General features: G+C 42.8%; 1 pseudogene; it reads left to right on the top strand.

Moving 5' to 3' along the window:
- Positions 1 to 870: 870 nt before the first annotated feature.
- Positions 871 to 4,585, top strand: LOC130274560 (COP9 signalosome complex subunit 7b-like; annotated as a pseudogene).
- Positions 4,586 to 17,209: the final 12,624 nt, after the last annotated feature.

Below are 17,209 nucleotides of genomic sequence, written 5' to 3' on the forward strand. Positions count from 1 at the left end.
TACAGATCGTTGGTTAACCAGGATGGTGCCGCCATGGTGGCAATCTATAAGCGTGCCAAACCCCCTGACTCGGTCAAACTTCATCACTGTGGCCATTCTAGGTGTGACTCTCCTGGCCTGGGATTCTCCAACATTTTGATGTACAAACTTTCCAGGTGTTTGGTGTCCCTCTGCTGTGCTTGGCACACCTCATAAGGCAGTTCTTTGGGATCATGCCTCCTCTTTTCCCTCATTTCCTTGACTATAGCAACCATTCGGGCCTCTTGTTTGGCTCTTGCCGATAGGACTGCTGCAACTGGGGGGTGCTCCTTTCCCGGCAGGGGCCGGAGGTGCTGGTGCATGTATTGGATTATCTTTGGCTCATCACCGAATACCCAATGGGGTAGGGGGGGGGAGTGACTGAGGTCATGGCGTGGGCTGCAGGACCTGGGGTGCAGACTGTGGGACCTGGAGTGCAGACTCCGGGCTCGACAAAGTAGAGGGAGTAGAAAAACTGGCTTCCGCCGGGGTACTCAAATCGGACTCCTCTGCGTGGATTTCCGCCCAGGATCCCCAGGTCCGGTGATGTGGTGACAGCCTCACGGGCAACAATTCTCTCGATGATGTCGGCATTCTGCCATCCAGTGTAGCTGGCCACTGGTCGGCGCTCTCTAGTAGGGGGACTTGCAGGCATCGGTCCTCCAGGAAGAGCTTCTGCAGCCAATCTGCCAGCTCCTGGAACACATGGGCAGCTGCCGCTGCAATTTCACGGGCGTTGGGCACCATTTTAGGACTCGCAGGACTTGTAGACTCTCGTGCCTCCACTCACTAACTTCATGCGGTCTGAAGAGGTTCGGCTGCTCTCCGCACTTTATACTGCTCTCCGGCAAGATGGCCACCGGCCAGAAACACATCAGCAGTGCACCCTCTTCAGCCGACTCCTGGGCAACAGGGGGCCGGCCCTTTAGGTTCCACCTCGGGTTTGGCATGGTGTCCAGCATGGGTTTACTAAGGATAGAAGTTGTCAAACCAATCTAATTTGCTTTTATGAAGAGGTGAGTAGAAGCCTTGACAGAGGAATGGCTGGTGATATAGTGTTTCTGGATTTTGCCAAAGCGTTTGATACTGTCCCTCACAGACGTCTGACAGGTAAGTTAAGGTCCTTGGGCTTGGAAACTTTAGTTTGTAACTGGATTGAACACTGGCTCATGGATCGTACCCAGAGAGTGGTGGTCAATGATTCGTACTCTGATTGGTCCCTGGTGGTGTACCCCAAGGTTCAATACTGGGCCCGCTGCTGTTTAATTTATTTATCAATGATATAGAGGATGGTATTAACAGCTCAGTTTCTATCTTTGCAGATGACACCAAGCTTTGTAGCACGGTACAGTCTATAGAGCATGTGCATAAGTTACAAGATGACTTGGATAGACTAAGTGTCTGGGCATCCACTTGGCAAATGAGGTTCAATGTGGATACATGTAAAGTTATGCATCTGGGTACTAAGAACATGCATGCATCGTATGTCTTAGGGGGGATTAAACTGTCAGAGTCACTGGTAGAGAAGGATCTGGGTGTACTTGTATATCACAGACTACAGAATAGCATGCAATGTCAGGCTGCTTCTTCCAAAGCCGGCAGGATATTGTCATGTATAAAAAGAGGCATGGACTCGAGGGACAGGGACATAATACTCCCCCTTTATAAAGCATTGGTACGGCCTCACCTGGAATATGCTGTTCAGTTTTGGTCGCCTGTTCATAAAAGGGACACTGCGGAGTTGGAAAGGGTGCAGAGACGCGCGACTAAACTAATATGGGGCATGGAACATCTTAGCTATGAGGAGCGATTAAAGGAGTTACAATTGTTTAGTCTTGAGAAGAGACGTTTAAGGGGGGATATGATAAACGTATATAAGTATATAAATATAGAGAAAAACTGTTCCAGGTTAAACCCCCCCAAAGGACGAGGGGGCACTCCCTCCGTCTGGAGAAGAAAAGGTTTAGTCTAAAGGGGCGACACGCCTTCTTTACCGTGAGGACTGTGGATTTATGGAACGGTCTACCTCAGGAACTGGTCACAGCAGGAACAATTAACAGCTTTAAAACAGGGTTAGATACATTCCTGGAACAAAATAACATTAATGCTTATGCAGAATTATAGAAAATACTCAATTATTAGAAAATACTCATACATAAACATTTATATAACATTGCATTAAACTGTGCATTACAGAGAGTTCTGAGGAGTGTGGGCCCAAGACGGATATTGAAACAACATCTGCCACACAGGATGGGCAGGAGTACAGAAGAAGACGTTATTCTGTACTTGGTCACCACACCTATACTTCTTCTTCCTACTGGATCCCATTCTGGCTTGACTGAAAAACTGCAGTGGCAGTTGTCCAAAAATGCCAGAAAAAAGCCTGTATGGAAACCTAGCCTAAAGAAATTAGGTAGTAAAGACACCACATAATACCCTACAAGTTAACTAGGAGTACCCATGTTCAAGCCAAAAATATCTGTTGTATATTCCAGACTGTGAAGTGTACTACCATTCTACAATTTGCACTGCATTGTGAAGACACCTGCATTTTTGTACTGCAAGAAGTTAAAAGTAAAGGAGGAATTGTCATAGTTGTTAAGTGGGTTTCATCTACCTTCTGCACCTACCTCCAACTCTACACCCTACAACTTCTCCAGTTGTTTTGCTCATTGCAGCAGACCTGCTACCGCCTATCATAGAGATTTAGCGCATCTGAGGAGATCTGTCATGCTCATATATCATTAACAACTTCATGACAGGGCTGTGAAACTACAAATGCCAGCCTGGCCAATGTGTCTGTTACAATTGACGTACCACCAGGCTGTCTGCCAGATTTCGAAGATGTCACACAAGATTAGCAGCTACACTGAGTGATCATTTAAATCAACTTTATATATGCGTATACTCATACACTTGTGTACCAGATGCAAGACTGAGCTTTTCAGAGAACAAAATAAAGATAATAAATAAAAAAAACAATGGCAAAACTGATTTTTTTATTTGTACCGCCTCATAAAAGATGGCATAAAAAGTTATCAGAATGCCACGTGAACCCAAAATTTTACTAATGAAAACATAATTTTGTCTTGCAAAAATATGTTGGAACCCCAAAGTCTCTAATATTTAGCTGGTTTCCCATCACCACCCAACCCTCAACCCTCCCCCCCCCCCCCCCATACATACACACATTGTGGGAACCAATTGTTAAAATCACAGCAGAAGCTCATATTGACAGTCCTGGGAGCGCCTACATGACAGCGGCATTCTTACTTTACAACACCACTGTCGTGGTCTGGCATGGCTGGAGTACATGGCCAGGTGGTAGGGGCAGTTCATAGGCTAGAAATAAAGGCTGGGGGCATGATCTGAGTAGGGGAGTGATGTGCGTATGGCACACAGCTCTATCTACTGGTAGCCCTGGTATTGTGACCCTCAGCCTGTGACTCTCAAATTGCTTCTTTGCACCATTAATCTTGGATTGCAACTGCTACCTGCCAGATGAGTTTAAAAAGGAACAGAGGGGCTGTGGGAGAGGGAGTACAGAAAAGCTTGGAGGGGAACACAGAGGGGGTCTTGGGGAGGATGGAAAAGCCAGGAAGAGGAAACAGAGGCATCTACGTGAGAGAAAAGGAGTCTGGAAGGAGAAACAGAGGGTTTTGGGGAGAGCAGAGTGGTTTGGAGGAAGGCCAATGGCTGTCTGACAACCAGACAGACGGTTAGAGTTTGTCCTGACCAAAGCAGCAAAGCCGTAAGCTCTTAGACCTCTAGTAGTAGGGTGGCTGGAGAACAGAAGCCTTCCAGTAGTTTTCTGGAGCAATTCCTCTTACTAGCCAAAGGGACTAAAGGTTCAGCTCTTTCAGCCCTCATCAGCCAAGTATTGGAAGCTCCGGAGTTTACATATTTGGAGAACTTCTAGATTTGCCCACAGTACATGAGCTTGCAGATGGGCCGTATTCTGGTTACCTACAGCTCCTAAATTTGTTTGCTTATAGAACACATCCAGATTACGTTGCATTAAAGGACGGTTTGCCAGAACTTTTGGCTGTACAGGAAAACAAGCTGAAACACTTGACAATTGTGCATCCAGGATGAAGTGCATTCCATACTCTGTGCTGCTGAAAGATTTAGACATGAGGAACCTCCGCGAGTTGGAGGATTTAATCATAGAAGCAGTTTAAACAGACATCATTCGGGGCAAACTGGATCAACGCAATCATGTAATAGAAGTTGACTTTTGCATTGGACAGGACATTCGCAAGAAGGACATACGTAGCATTGTCAACACTTTCCAGGAGTGGGGTGATGGCTGTGAAGCTGTTTTAATGGGAATTGAACAGCAAGTGCTGAGGGCAAACAAATACAAGGAGAACCACTACCGTACAAAGCAGAAAATAGAAACAGAAGTGACAAATATGCAAAAACCTTAAAAGCCAAAGCTTCCTCAACTGCTCAGGACACTGTCCAGTATCTTGTAGAGTGAGAAGGACCCCCTCTTGCTAAGCAGCAACATTCTACTAAGAAGATGTCAAAAGTGAAAGGTCTGGTCTCCAGTTGCCACTAATGAAGCTGAAAACATGGAGGTGGCTCCAGGCATACAACTGCTCCTGGATTGTTTACAGACTTACACTACCACCATTATACCACCATTGTATCAGCCTCTTTCCATCCAAAACCTTTGGAGACCCTGCCTGCTAGGAAGGACAGTAAATCTATTAGCGCTGACAGTGCTGAGACCCAGCTTGGTTTTTAAATTGTTGTCCATGCAGATCAGGACACTTTGTGGACAAGTTTGTGGATCCATCTGCCACGCCTCCTCCCACAGACTTGCATTGAGGGGGCTTGGTGTGACGTCACAAGGAGCATGGTTGTGATGTTACGACCCTCACAGCCTCCACCCAGCGTTTGGAACAAAATGTACCCCCTTAAAATGTGCAGTAGGGATAAATCTGTACAGTAAGTGTTCCCATTTACCTAAATGCACCCTGTTATACTGTTATTTTTCGAGGAGATTGTATTTTCTTTCTTCTTGTAGACATATCTACATTAAACCAGATCAGTACATTACATGATGTATTACCACCGCTGGCCCAGCCTGCATTAGCTCCTCTCTCTTTCTCTGTAAATACAAAGCTAAATAATTCATTCTGTATTTCTGCCTTCTCTTGATCCCTACATGGGGTTCTACATGCTCTGTCCTTTTTTTTTTTTATATATATATATATTTTGGGATTTGTTTTGCTTTCTCTGGCGGCCTGCCTTTCATTGTAAATTTTTGCTGCTTTCTTTACATTTTTACAGATTTTATTAAAGGAAATCTGTCACCAGTGTCACCTTAACTAACCTGTCAGTATCGACAGATACGACAGGTGACACTGATGACAACGGTACTTACCTTGTCCCGTTCTGTGGTGGGGATCTCCAGTAATCTTGGCCATTAGCTCCAGCTCTGGGCACCCGTCTTGGGGCACGGGCTGAGCTTAGTGACATCACCGCTGCTGTTCTCTAGCAACGGGACCCAGCAGGGAGCAGCAGCGGTGATGTCACTAAGCTCCACCCATGCCCCAAGTCAGGTGCCTGAAGCTGGAGGTAATGGCCAAGATTACTGGAGATCCCCGCCATGGAACGGGACAAGGGGAGTACTGTTGTCATCAGTGTCACCTGCACGGTACCGACAGGTTAGTGCAGGTGACACTGGTGATAGATTTCCTTTAAGCTCTTTATAATTGCTAAAAAGCTGACTCATCTGATTTCTATTTTGTTAAAAAATATTATGGTGTGTATTGCTTTTGTAATATCAATTGTCAGCCATGTAGGATTTAGTTTTAATTGTTCATACCTCTTTCCCATAGGGATAAATTTAGCTGTAGAGTTATTTAGTGTTGTTTTGAAAATCTCCCATTTATCATCTGTATCAGTTTTTGACAACAGCTCCTCCCAGTTTATGCCCTGAAGGCAGTTAGCCAAGGGAAATTTTACTTTTTCAAATTATATGTCTTTGCTCTCCCAACATGTCTTTATTTCCTGCACTTTAAGCCAAAAGTGACTATATTGGTCCTTATTTATTAACCCCTTGGGGACCGAGCCGATTTTGACCCTAAGGACCAGAGCATTTTTTGCACATCTGACCACTGTCACTTTAAGCAGTAATAACTCTGGGATGCTTGTACTTATGAATTTGATTCAGAGATTGCTAATTTTCGTCGATACTTGCATCATTTCTTGGTGAAAAATGCCAAAATTTCATGAAAATTTTTAATATTTAGCATTTTTATAATTTGAAGTTCTCTGCTGGTAAGGAAAATGGACATCTCAAATAAATTAAATATTGATTCACATATATAATATGTCTACTTTATGTGTGCATCATAAACTTGACATGTTTTTACTTCTGGAAGACATCAGAGGGCTTCAAAGTATAGCAGCAATTTTCCAATTTTTCAAGTAAATTTCTTAATCTGAATTTTTCAGAATAAGGGACCAGTTTAGTTTTAAAGTGAATTTGAGGGTCTTTATGTTAGAAATATCCCATAATGGACCCCATTATAAAACTGCACCCCTCAAGAAGAAACAACAATGGGATTTTGGAGAGCGAATTTTGCTGAAATGGTTTTTGGGGGGCATGTCGCATTTAGGAAACCCCTTTGGTGCCAGAACAGCGGCAAAAAAAACCACATGATATATTATTTAGGAAACTACACCCCTTAAGGAATGTAACAAGTGGTACAGTGAGCCTTAACACCCCACAGGTGTTTGACAAATTTTCAATAAATTTGGACGGGAAAATGAAAAAAAAAATGTTTTCACTAAAATGCTGATGTTACCCCAAATTTTTCATTTTCACAAGGGCTAATAAGTGAAAATGTCCCCTAACATTTTAAACCCCATTTCTCTTGAGTAAGGAAATACCTCATATGTGGATGTAAAGTGATCTGTGGGTGCACTAGAGGGCTCAGAAGAGAAGGAGCGACAATGGGCTTTTGGAAAGCAAATTTTGCTGAAATGGTTTTTGGGGGGGCATGTCTCATGTAAGAAGCCCCTATGGTGCCAGAACAGCAAAAAGAACCACATGGCACACTATTTGGGAAACTACACCCCTCAAGGAACATAACAAGTGGTACAGTGAGCCTTAACACCCCACTGGTGTTTGACAGATCGTTGTAACAGTGAGCTGTGCAAATTAAAAACAAGAATATTTCATTTTCACGGACCACTGTTTCAGAAATCTGTCAGACATCTGTGGGGTATTAAGGCTCACTATACCCCTTATTACGTTCCGTGAGGGGTGTAGTTTCCAAAATGGGGTCACATGTTGGTATTTTTTTTTTCACGTTTATGTCAGAACCGCTGTAAAATCAGCAGCCACCCCTGTGCAAATCACCAGTTTAGGCCTCAAATGTAAATAGTGCGCTCTCACTCCTGAGCCTTGTTGTGTGCCCGCAGAACATTTTACCACCACATATGGGGTATTTCTGTATTTGGGAGAAATTGTGTTACAAATTTTTGGTGTCTTTATTTCCTCTTACCTCTCATGAAAATTAAAAGTATGGGGCAACACCAGCATGTTAGTGTAAAAAATAAAAATTTTTACACTAACATGCTGGTGTAGACCCCAACTTTACCTTTTCATAAGGGGTAAAATGAGAAAAAGCCCCCCAAAATTTGTTGCGCAATTTCTCCTGAGTACGGAGATACCCCATATGTGGCCCTAAACTGTTGCCTTGAAATAAGACAGGGCTCCGAAGTGAGAGGGCACCATGTGCATTTGAGGCCTAAATTAGAGATTTTCATAGGGTTGTAACTCGATGCAAGCGTTACACTTGTCTCCTCTACCAAAAATACTGTATGTCAGTTTTCCCCAAACAGGGTGCCTCCAGCTGTTGCAGAACTCCCAACATGCCTGGACAGTCAATGGCTGTTTGGCAATACTGGGAGTTGTTATTTTGCAACAGCTGGAGGCTCTGTTTTGGAAAAACTGACGTACAAGACGGTTTTAATTTTCATTGGGGGGAGGGGAGCGGTGACAGTGTAAGCGTGTAGTGTATATGTAGTGTTTTACTCTTTATTTAGGGTTAGTGTAGTGTTTTTAGGGTACATTCACATGGGCGGGGATTTACAGTGAGTTTCCCACTGCAGCAGAAACTTTACCGCATCTCAAACTTGAAGGGGGAAACTTGCTGTAAACCCCGCCCATGTGAATGTACCCTGTACATTCACGGGGGGGGAGGGAGGCTCAAAACTACAACTCCCAGCATGCACTGACAGACCGTGCATGCTGGGAGTTGAAGTTATGCAACAGCTAGAGGCACACTGGTTGGGATTGGGAAATACTGATTTAGGTAACAGACTACCGCAGTGTTTCCGCACCAGTGTCTGTGTCCTAACTCAGTGTTTCCCAACCCATGTGCCTCCAGCTGTTGCAAAACTACAACTCCCAGCATGCATGGTCTGTCAGTGCATGCTGGGAGTTTTGCAACAGCAGGAGTCACATGGGTTGGGAAACACTGAGTTAGGAAACAGTCAATGTTTCCCAACCAGTGTGCCTCCAGTTGCTGCAATACTACAACTCCCAGTATGCTCAGAAAGCCGAAGAACATGTTGGGAGTTCTAGTTATGCAACAACTGGAGAACAGTTTGGAGACCACTGTGTAGTGGTCTCCAAACTGTAGCCCTCCAGATGTTGCAAGACTTCAACTCCAAGCATGCCCAGACTGCCCAGGCATGCTGGGAGTTGTAGTTTGGCAACATCTGAAGGGCCAGATGTTGCTGAACTACAACTCCCAGTATGCCTGGACAGTCTCAGCATGCTTTGAATTGGAGTGATACAGTTTGGAGACCACTGTCCTTCCAGATGTTGCAAAACTACAATTCCCAGCATGCCCAGACAGCCAAAGGCTGCCTGGGCATGCTGGGAGTTGTAGTTTTGTAACTCCTAGAAGCAGCAGTTAAGATCATTTTACGGCAATCTTCATTGCTGCATCTGGGGCACCGCCGCCTGCCTGCCGCCTCCTGTTAGCCTCCGGTCCCTGGTCCTCGCGTGAACCCCGGTAACTGCCGCCGGCGGTCCCCACCGCATCCATGGCCCCCACACATCGCCGCCATCTTCCCACAGCTCTTCCCCGACATCCAGCGGCAGGCAGAGCAGGGGAAATGAACTTTCACCTCCGCCTCTGCCCTGCAATTTGCCGGTCAGACCCTGCCACCTCACTCCTATCCTTCAGAATGATCGGGATGTCTCTGACAGCTCAGATCATCCCTATTTTCCGGGCTATTGGGTCATCAGAGACCCTATCAGCCTGGAATCGCTGCAAATCGCTGATCTGAACACCCCCCCCAGGCATTTGCACGGGATGCCTGCTGAATGATTTGGTGTCCACACACAGCTACATTCCCAACTAGCTCTGCATTGTTGGAAATTACTAGATCCAATAGAGCATCACTTCTTGTTAGGTCCTCCACAAACTGGCTCCACAAAAGTTAAAGGGGTATTTCAGGAAAAAACTTTTTTTTAATATATCAACTGGCTCCAGAAAGTTAAACAGATTTGTAAATTACTTCTATTAAAAAAAATCTTAATCCTTTCAGTACTTATGAGCTTCTGAAGTTAAGGTTGTTCTTTTCTGGCTAAGTGCTCTCTGATGACACGTGTCTCAGGAAACGCCCAGTTTTGAAGCAAACCCCCATAGCAAACATCTTCTAAACTGGGCGTTTCCCGAGACACGTGTCATCAGAGAGCACTTAGACAGAAAAGAACAACCTTAACTTCAGAAGCTCATAAGTACTGAAAGGATTAAGATTATTTAATAGAAGTAATTTACAAATCTGTTTAACTTTCTGGAGCCAGTTGATATATATAAAAAAAAGTATTTTCCCTGGATAACCCCTTTAACTGTAATCAATAGTACCATATTTGTCACCACAATGACCCCTCTTTTCCTGTCTGTGTAGGGGGTATTCTGTGGTTTAAAGGGGTATTCCAGGAAAAATCTTTTTTTTTTTTTATCAACTGGCTCCAGAAAGTTCAACAGATTTGTAAATGACTTCTATTAAACAAAATCTTAATCCTTCCAATAATTATCAGCTGCTGAAGTTGAGTTGTTCTTTTCTGTCTGGCAACAGTGCTCTCTGCTGACATCTCTGCTTGTCTCGGGAACTGCACAAAGTAGAAGAGGTTTGCTTCTACTCTGGACAGTTCCCGAGACAGGTGTCATCAGAGAGCACTTAGACAGAAAAGAACAACTCAACTTCAGCAGCTCATACGTACTGAAAGGATTAAGATTTTTTAATAGAAGTAATTTACAAATCTGTTTAACTTTCTGGAGCCAGAAATAAAAAGTTTTTTCCCGGATATCCCCTTTAAGACTAGGGCAAAATGATGGTTTGCAGGACACTTCCATTTATTTGTTGTTTTCATTTAAAAATTAAAGTAGCAATATGATTGGTTACTATGGGCAACTGCACCACTTTACCCCTGGACTGATTTTATTAAATCTCCCCCACTGACTTTTATATCACTTCTAATATACAGACAAACTCTGCCACCTTTCCTGTTCACCCTTTCCTTTCAAAACAATGTAAACCCCTACAGATTGACAGCCTAGTCATGTGAGGAGTCCAGCCATGTCTCAGTGACAACAACTACATTAACCCCTGAAGGACCCAGCCCATTTTGACCTTATGGACCAGAGTCAATTTATGCATTAATAACTCTGGGATGCTTTTACTTATGAATTTGATTCCGAGATAGTTTTTTCGTGACATTTTCTACTTTATCATAGTGGTAAATTTTCATTGATACTTGCATCATTTCTTGGTGAAAAACTCAAAAATGTCATGAAAAATTAAAGCTCTCTGCTTGTGAGGAAAATAGACATACCTAATAACTTATATATTGATTCACATATACAATATGTCAACTTTATGTTTGCTTCAAAGTTCATCAGCATTTTTCGAATTTATCCCCCAAAAAAATCAAATTCAGAATTTTTCAGGGACCAGTTCAGTTTTGAAGTGGATTTGAAGGGTCTTCATATTAGAAATACCACATAAATGACCCCATTATAAAAACTGCATATAAAATGTTTGTTAACAGCAAAGTGAAGGAGAAACACTCGCATGTTCTTGTAGACCCAGTTTTTGAATTTTTACAAGGGGTAAAAGGAGAAAATGCCCCCCAAAATTTGTAACCCAATTTCTGTGGAGTAAGGAAATACCTCATATGTGTATGTGAAGTGTTCGGCGGGTGCACTAGAAGGCTCAGAAGGGAAGGAGCGACAATGGGATTTTGGAGAGTGAATTTTGATGAAATGGTTTTTGGGGGGCATGTCACATTTAGGAAGCCCCTATGGATCCATAACAGCAGAAGAAAAAAAAAACACATGGCATACTATTTTGGAAACTACACCCCTCAAGGCATGTAACAAGGGGTACAGTGAGCCTTTTCATTAAAGTCAGATGTGTACGCAAATTTTTTTTCTTTCACTAAATTGCAGTTTTTCCCCAAATTTACCATTTTTACAAGAGGTTGTAGGAGAAAATGCCCCCAAAAATTTGTAACCCCATCACTTCTGAGTATGGAAATACCCCATATGTGGATGTCAAGTGCTCTGCTGGCGTACTACAATTCTCTGAAGAGAAGGAGTCACATTTGGCTTTTTGAAAGCAAATTTTGCCAAAATGGTTTTTTGGGGGCATATTGCATTTAGGAAGCCCCTATGGTGCCAGAACAGCAAAAACAAAACAAAAAAAAAACACATGGCATACTATTTTGGAAACTACACCCCTCAAGGCATGTAATAAGGGGTACAGTGAGCCTTAACACCCCACAGGTGTTTGACGACTTTTCGTTAAATTCGGATGTGTAAATGAAGAAAAAAAAATCACTACAATGCAGTTTTTTCCCCCAAATTTACAATTTTTACAAGAGGTTATAGGAGAAAATGCCCCCAAAATTTGTAACCCCATTTCTTCTGAGTATGGAAATACCCCATGTGTGGATGTAAATGCTCTGCAAGAGAAGTACAATGCTCAGAAGAGAAGGAGCGCCATTGAGCTTTTGGAGAAAGAATTTGTTTGGAATGGAAGTCGGAACTTTTGGAACAGTGGGCGGTGCAAATGAAAAATAAAATTTTTCATTTTCCCAGACCACTGTTCCAAAAAATCTGTCTGACACCTGTGGGGTGTAAATGCTCACTGCACCCCTTTTTACATTCTGTGAGGGGTTTAGTTTCCAAAATGGGGTCACATGTGGGGGGGGGTTCCACCGTTCCGGCACCATGGGGGATTTGTAAACGCACATGGCCTTCAATTCCAGCCAAATTCTCTCTCCAAAAGCCCAATGGCGCTCCTTCTCTTCCGAGCCCTGTAGTGTGCCAGCAGACCACTTTACATCCACATATGGGGTATTTCCGTACTTAGGATAAATTGCGTCACAAATTTTGGGGGTCTTTTTTTTTTTCAATTAACCTCTTGTGAAAATGAAAAGTATGGGGCAACACCAGCAAGTTAGTGTAAAAACTTCAATTTTTTTACAATAACAGGCTGGTGTAGACCCCAACTTTACCTTTTCATAAGGGGTAAAAGATAAAAAGCTCCCCAAAATTTGTAGTGCAATTTCTCCCGAGTACGGAAATACCCCATACCCCAAACTGTTGACTTGAAATACGACAGGGCTCTGAAGTGAGAGAGCGCCATGCGCATTTGAGGCCTAAATTAGGGGTTTGCATAGGGGTGGACATAGGGGTATTCTACGCCAGTGATTCCCAAACAGGGTGCCTCCAGTTGTTGTTTTGCAATAGCTTAAGGCTCCATTTTGGTAACAGTGCAGTTTCAGATGTTTTTCATTTTTATTGGGGGGGGGGGGACTGTGTAGGGGTATGTGTATACGTAGTGTTTTACCTTTTATTTTGTGAGGTGTAGTGTAGTGGTATATTTACACAGGCAGGTATACACAGCAAGTTTCCTGCTGGGAGCTTAAATTTGCTGCATCTCAAACTTGCAGTGACAAAATCGCTGTAAACCCCTGCCCGTGTGAATGTAGCCTGTACATTCACACAGGGGGGGGCAAACCGCCAGCTGTTGGACAAACTGCAACTCTAAGTATTCATGCAGTGACAGCAGAAGGGCATACTGGGACTTGTAGTTGTATGCCTCCAGCTGTTGCATAACTACATGCATGCTGGGGGTAGTAGTTATGGAACAGCTGGAGGCACACTGGTTGCAAAACACTGAGAGTTTGTTACTTAACTCAGTGTTTCCCAACCTGTGTGCCTCCAGCTGTTGCAAAACTACAACTCCCACCATGCATGGTCTGTCAGTGCATGCTGGGAGTTGTACTTTTGCTACAACTGGAGGCACATGGGTTGGGAAAAACTAAGTTAGGAAATAGACAATGTTTCCCAACCAGTGTGCCTCCAGTTGCTGCAAAACTACAACTCCCAGCATGCCCAGATAGCCGAAGGGTTATAGTTATAGTTTTGCAAGAACTGGAGGGGAACAGTTTGGAGACCACTGGGTAGTGGTGTCAAAACTGTAGCCCTCCAGATGTTGAAAAACTTAAACTCTAAGCATGCCCAGACAGTCCAGGCATGTTGGGAGTTGTAGTTCGGCAACATCTGAAGGGCTAGATGTTACAGAACTACAACTCACAACATGCCTCGACTGTCTGGGCATGCTGAGAGTTGTAGTTGTGCAACATCTGGAAGAGCACGGATTGAAGACCACTACACAGTGGTCTCCAAACTGTGGCCCTCCAGATGTTGCAAAACTATAACTCCCAGCATGCCCAGACATCCAAAGGCTGTCTGGGCATGCTGGGAGTTGTAGTTTTGAAACTCCTAGAAGGGTTAAGTTAATGACTTATATAAACGTCAGGTTATGCAGCTAGTTTGCGCATCCTGATGTTTATATAAGTCATTCTGCTGGAAGGGGTTAATATGTTCCTCCAGTTTGAAGGCCTCAAGCTCCCAAATTTGCTTGCTAGATTTCTGGCATTTGTGAACAAACACTTTAAGTTGTCATCTAGTTTTACACCTTTAACCCCTTAAGGACCAAGCATTTTTCTGTTTTTACACTTTCGTTTTTTCCTCCTCACCTTTTAAAAATCATAACCCTTTCAATTTTGCACCTAAAAATCCATATGAGGGCTTATTTTTTGCGCCACCAATTCTACTTTGGAATGACATGAGTCATTTTACACAAACATTTATGGCGAAACGGAAAAAAAAATCATTGTGCGACAAAATTGAAGAAAAAACACCATTTTGTAAATTTTGGGGGCTTCTGTTTCTAGGCAGTACATTTTTCGGTAAAAATTACACTTTATCTTTATTCTGTAGGTACATACGATTAAAATGATACCCTACTTATATAGGTTTGATTTTGTCGCACTTCTGGAAAAAATCATAACTACATGCAGGAAAATTTAGACATTTAAAATTGTCCTTTTCTGACCCCTATAACTTTTTTATTTTTCCACGTACAGGGCGGTTTGAGAGCTCATTTTTTGCGCCGTGATCTGAAGTTTTAATCGGTACCATTTTTATGTTTGGACTTCTTGATCGCTTTTTATTCCTTTTTTTATGGTATGAAAAGTGACCAAAAATACGCTATTTTGGACTTTGGAATTTTTTTGCGTGTACGCCATTGACCGTGCGGTTTAATTAATGATATATTTTTATAGTTCAGACATTTACGCACGCGACGATACTACATATGTTTATTTTTATTATGGTTACATATTTTTAATATGGAATTTGGGAAAAGGGGGGTGATTTAAACTTTTAATAAAGAAGGGGTTAATGTGTGTGTTTTTAAACTTTTTTTAAACTTTTTTTTTTTACACTTTTAGTCCCCTTAGGGGACTTTTAGGAGGAATCATTTGATTCCTCATACAGATGAATGGGATTGCATACAATCCCATTCATCTGTGTGCTCTGCGCTCGATTGATAAAGCCTGGTCCTGCCAGGCTTTATCATTCAGAGAGCCGGAGCCGACACAGGAGGAGAGGTAAGCCCTCAGGCTACCTCAGTAGTGGATCGCTCCCCCGCGATCGCGCTGCGGGGGAGCGATCCACCCCACTGGACCACCAGGGACTGTATACAGGCACCTTTAGATGCCGCTGTCAACTTTGACAGCGGCGATCTAAAAGGTTAATAGCCGGCCGCGGCGATCGCCGCATGTCGGCTATTAACGCCGGCCCCGAGCTACGGGAATCAGCTGGGGGCTGGCCGGTATGACGCGGGCTCGAGTCGGGAGCCCGCGTCATACCCCGGTAACGGCCATTGGACGAGTATAGATGTCCATGGTCGTTATTGGGTTAATATCATTAATGTGATTTATTGAATTATCGTGAGTACATTGGTTTTCCTTGTTGGTTTGTAATAACTGAATCTCCTAATCCACTACTCGTAACCTTCAACCACAAGTCTCTTCTCCACCCACCATTATGTCCTGACCCCTCTCTAACCTATCTGCCCGTCTGTCTGTTTGATTTTCTACGTTGTCCTTCCTCTACTTACCTTGTTTAAAAATTTTGCCACCCCTTCTAGGATTCTTTGCCCTACCACAATGGACCCCCTTCTATTCAGGTGCAAATTTTCTGCAGAATACGGTTTGTACCCTAACAAAAAGACAGCTCAGTGCTCTCAAAATCCAAATATTCCCCCCTAAGGGTCTATTCACAATGCAGAATTTCTGATTGCGGAATTCCGTGTCAAATTAAAACCCATAGACTTCTATGGGATTCCGCACACCCATTCACACTACTGAATTTCTGCTTGCGGAATTCTGCAAGTGTAAATTCAGAATGGGGAATGGGGAATAAGGGTGCAGAATTCCATAGAAGTCTGTGGGTTTTAATTTGACACGGAATTCCGCAATCAGAAATTCTGCATTGTGAATAGACCCTTAGGCTAGGTTCACACTGCGGAATCTCTGGGCAGAAAATTTCCACCCGGAGATTCCGAGTGTGGCCAGGACCGGCTGAATCAGTCGGTGCTAGGAGTGCACGGACACTGCAGTCTCCAATACACTGCAATGTGTTCCACAAGTATTTCCGCCTGAAGAATGAGCAACGCCATTCTTCAGGCGGAAATTTTAAAGTGGATTTTTGGTTCACAAATTCCGAAGTGTGAATTTGTGAACAGAAACCCATTCACTATACTATACATTTCAGTAAGCGGAATTTCTGCCTGCAATTTCAAAGCCGAATTGCAGGTGGAAATTCTGTAGTCTGAAACGAGCCTTACACTAAGACTTAAAGGGGTACTCCCGTGGAAAACTTTTTTTTTTTAAATCAACTGGTGCCAGAAAGTTAAACAGATGTGTAAATTACTTTTATTAAAAAATCTTAATCCTTCCAGTACTTATTAGCTCCTGAATACTACAGAGGAAATGGTTTTCTTTTTGGAACATAGAGCTCTCTGCTGACATCATGACCACAGTGCTCTCTGATGACATCTCTGTCCATTTTAGGAACTGTCCAGAGCTGAAAAAAATCCTCATAGCAAACATATGCTGCTCTGGACAGTTCCTAAAATAGACAGAGATGTCAGCAGAGAGCACTGTGGTCATGATGTCAGCAGAGAGCTCTGTGTTTCAAAAAGAAAAGAATTTCCTCTGTGGTATTCAGCAGCTAATAAGTACTGAAAGGCTTAATATTTTTTAATAGAAGTAATTTACAAATCTGTTTAACTTTCTGGCACCAGTTTATATTAAATTTTTTTTTCCCAAGAGAGTACCCCTTTAAGCCATGCATTTACCTCCTTAAGCTCCCAGCATGAGAGATTTTTATGATTTACCTTGTCTTTTCAAATCACAAAACTGAACATTATAACTGAAGAGCTGATAAACGTGTCTCTTGATGCCAGAGATTAATGCACTGTGACTAAGTAGACAAATGAATGTAAGAGATGACACAGAATATTAATAATTCCCACGCAAAGAACACTCACCAAAGAGAGATAGCAATTCACAGCATCTGGTAAAAACACAAATAATTAACCTGATATTGTAAGGAATTTCATAGGTTAGTAAAAGAAACAAAAAATGTAACAAACCAAATTAAACATAACAATATTACTGACAATTTAAAATAAAAATTATAATACATACAGAAATGAAGTATGGAGTTGTTCTGCAATAGCCTTATTATTAGCTTCCTAATTATTAGTCCAATCTACATATATA

The sequence above is a fragment of the Hyla sarda genome, chromosome 5 (genome assembly GCF_029499605.1).
Source record: "Hyla sarda isolate aHylSar1 chromosome 5, aHylSar1.hap1, whole genome shotgun sequence".
Lineage (NCBI taxonomy): Eukaryota > Metazoa > Chordata > Amphibia > Anura > Hylidae > Hyla > Hyla sarda.